This window comes from Balaenoptera ricei, chromosome 13 (assembly GCF_028023285.1).
Source record: "Balaenoptera ricei isolate mBalRic1 chromosome 13, mBalRic1.hap2, whole genome shotgun sequence".
Classification (NCBI taxonomy): domain Eukaryota; kingdom Metazoa; phylum Chordata; class Mammalia; order Artiodactyla; family Balaenopteridae; genus Balaenoptera; species Balaenoptera ricei.
Genome location: NC_082651.1, coordinates 49991941 through 49995534, shown reverse-complemented (window position 1 = coordinate 49995534; position 3594 = coordinate 49991941). Strand labels below are relative to the sequence as shown.

The 3594-nt window shown below is 37.6% G+C and overlaps 1 pseudogene; it reads left to right on the top strand.

Moving 5' to 3' along the window:
* The first annotated feature begins 864 nt into the window (after window positions 1–864).
* On the top strand, window positions 865–1302 carry LOC132376987 (phosphatidylinositol N-acetylglucosaminyltransferase subunit P-like; annotated as a pseudogene).
* Window positions 1303–3594: the final 2292 nt, after the last annotated feature.

Here is a 3594-nt window from a genome sequence, read left to right as displayed (position 1 = left end):
AAAACAAAAACAAAAAAAACACCAAGAAAAGTCCAAGAAACAGTCACAGCCAAGAGGAACCTAAGGAGATATAACTGCGAATGTAGTATTGTATCCTGGATGGGATCTTGATGCAGAAAAAGGACATTAAGGGAAAACTGAGGAAATCTCATGTATGAGCTTTAGTTAACAAGAATGTATCAAGATTGACCCATTAATTGTGAAATGCTAATGATAGGGGAAACAGGATGTGGAGTATATGAGAACTCTCTGTACTATCTTCACAATAATTCTGTAAATCTAAAACTGTTCTAAGAACCTAGGGGCAGGACAGGAATAAAGACGCAGACATAGAGAATGGACTTGAGGACACGGGGAGGGGGAAGGGTAAGCTGGGATGAAGTGAGAGAGTGGCATGGACATATATACACTACCAAATGTAAAATAGCTTGTGGGAAGCAGCCACATAGCACAAGGAGATCAGTTCGGTGCTTTGTGACCACCTAGAGGGGTGGGATAGGGAGGGTGGGAGGGAGACGCAAGAGGGAGGGGATATGGGGATATGTATACATATAGCTGATTCACTTTGTTATACAGCAGAAACTAACACAACATTGTAAAGCAATTATACTCCAATAAAGATGTTAAAAAAATAAGATAAAAAAGAAAAATAAAACTGTTCTAAAAAAAGAATTTATTTTGAAATAAAAGGAATGGGTGTGGTTCCTGTGCCGCCTGAAGGGGGTCCCACTGCACCTGTGCCCAGGCTGGGGGCACCATCGCCCCTTGGTCTTTCCTTCAATTTTTCCTCTCTACCCGTCTCCCTCTGCTGTGCTTGTTTGTGCAGAGGGCTCAGTTCTGAGACTGTCTAAAGCCACTGGGAAAATGGTGGAAAATTCACCATCATCATTGCCAGAAAAAGCGATTTATGCCTTTGTTCTTAAGCTCCCAATTTGGCTTCACACTCCATCTCCTGTGGGTTTTTATTCCTGAATCTTGGCTTAACTCCTCAGGCTTAATCTTTTGGCCTCAAAAATATTGGACAGTTACATTATCTGTCCACCCCTCAAAAATATTGGACAGTTACATTATCTGTCCACCTCCTATTTCTTTTTTTTTCTATCTCCTATTCCTATAGTAAGTGGCTACAATAACCAGCTATGTACTCTTATTTGGAGTTCATACAGTCACAGATAACTATGCTAAAAATCAACAGGAGAAGAAATACCAAGAGAAGTCACCCCAGCATTAAGAGATAGTCCTCTTGGTGAAGTAAATCAAGTGTTCTTTCTTGCAGCCAAAGAACTTTATACCCCAAACTGAGTTATATGTAGACATATTAACACAAAGCATTTATGTTTTTGAAATAGTAATTTTGACCACAGTTATCTTCACTCTTCTCTTATTAATACCCAGTATTCAGATGTAAAAAAAAAAGTAAGTTGAACTTCTTTTAGATTAAGTTCTATTAATACTGTAAATGTTCTTAAATATTAGTTATTATGAATAGAATAAGTAAAATACTGCATTACCAAAATATTTAAAAATAAATAAAAGGAACGAACTATTGATACACACAACAACTTGGATGGATCTCAAATTATGTTGAGTGAAAAAAGTCAAACACAAAATATTACACTTATATAACACTTTGACATATAGCAATTTATATTAAAAATTTTAAATAACAAAATTATAGAGATGAAGAATAGATTAGTGTTTGCTAGGGGTTAGAGATAGAGAGAGAAGGAGGGCATGAGTACAAACAGGGAGCAGGAAGGATCCTTGTGATGATGAAACAATTCTGTGTCTTGACCGTGGTGGTGGTTACATGAATATACACGTGATAAAATTGCATAGAACTACATGCACACACGTGCACACACATACACACGAGGGCATATAAAGCTGGTGAAATTGGAATAAGATTTGTGGATTGTACTAAAGTCATCTGCCTGGTTGTAATATGGTACTATGGTTATGCAAGATGTTACCATTGGGATAAATGAGTAAAGAGTAAATGAGTAAAGGGTAAATGGAATCTCTCATTACATTTTTAAAGGCATTAGCTATTGCTTTTACTCATTCTTTTTAAAAAATTGACATATAATTTTTATGCCATAAAATTCACCCTTTAAAGCTTACAATTCTGTCGTTTTTAGTATATTCACAGTTATGCAGCTATCACCATTAATTCCAGAACACTTTCATCCCTCCAGAAGAAACCCTGTATGCATTAGTGGTCGCTCCCCATTCTCCCCTCCCCCATCCTCTAGAAACTGTTAACCTACTTTCTGTATCTGTGGATTTGCCTATTCTTGATATTTCATATAAGTGGAATCATACAATATGTGTTCTTTTGTGTCTGGCTTCTTTCATCTAGCATGTTTTCAAGATTCACCCATCTTGTAGCATGTATCAGTACTTTATTCCTTTCTGTGGTTGAATAATATTCCATGATATAGATATGCCACATTTTGTTTATTCATTCGTAATTGATAGACATCTAGATTGTTTCTACTTTTTGACTGTTATGAATAATGCTGCTAAGAATATTTATGTGCAAGGGTTTGAAAGTAGTTTTTCAATTTTCTTGGGGACATACCTACAAGTGGAATTTTGGGGCCATGTGGTAACTCTATGTTTAATTTTTTGAAGGATTGAAACAGTTTTCCAAGATGCTGTGCCATTTTACATTCCCACCATCAGTGTATGAAAGTTCCAATTTCTCCACATCCTCACTAACACATGTTATTGTCTGTCTTTTTTTTTTTAATTTCTTTATTTTATTTTATTTTATTTTATTTTTGGCTGCGTTGGGTCTTTGCTTCTGCGCACGGGCTCTTCTCTGGTTGTGGCTAGCAGGGGCCACCCCTCTCCACAGTGCGCAGGCCTCTCACTGCAGTGGCCTCTCCTGTTGTGGAGCACAGGCTCCAGGCATATGGGCCTCAGCAGTTGTGGCACACAGGCTCGGCAGTCATGGCTCGTGGGCTCCAGAGCGCAGCCCCAGTAGCTGTGGTGCATGGGCCCAGCTACTCCGCAGCACGTGGGATCTTCCCGGACTAGGGCCCGAACCCGTGTCCCCTGCACTGGCAGGTGGATTCTCAACCACTGCGCCACCAGGGGAGCCCTGTCTGTCTTTTTGGAAGTGGGTGTAAAGTGATATCTTATCGTGGTTTTGATTTTCTATTCCTTATTGACTCAGTTTTAGTAGCTTTTGTCTTTCCAGGAATTTGTCTATTTCATCTCTGTTATCTAATTTGTTGGCATATAATTATTCATAGTTTTCCCTATAGTCCTTTTTATTTTTGTAAGGTTGATAGTCATGTTCTCTCTTTCATTGCTGATTTTAGTCATTTGAGTCTTTTCTCCTTTTATCTTTTTCAGTCTAGCTAAAAGTTTGTCAATTTTGTTGATCTTTACAAAGAACCAACTTTTGGTTTTATTGATTTTCTCTATTGTTTTTCTAGTCTCTTTTTCATTTATTTCCTTTCTAACCTTTTTTTCCTCCCTTCCTTTACTTGCTTTGGATCTAGTTTGCTCTTCTTTTTCTAGTTACTTCAGGTGAAAAGTTAGGTTATTGAGTTAAGATTTTTCTTTCTTTTTAAATATAGG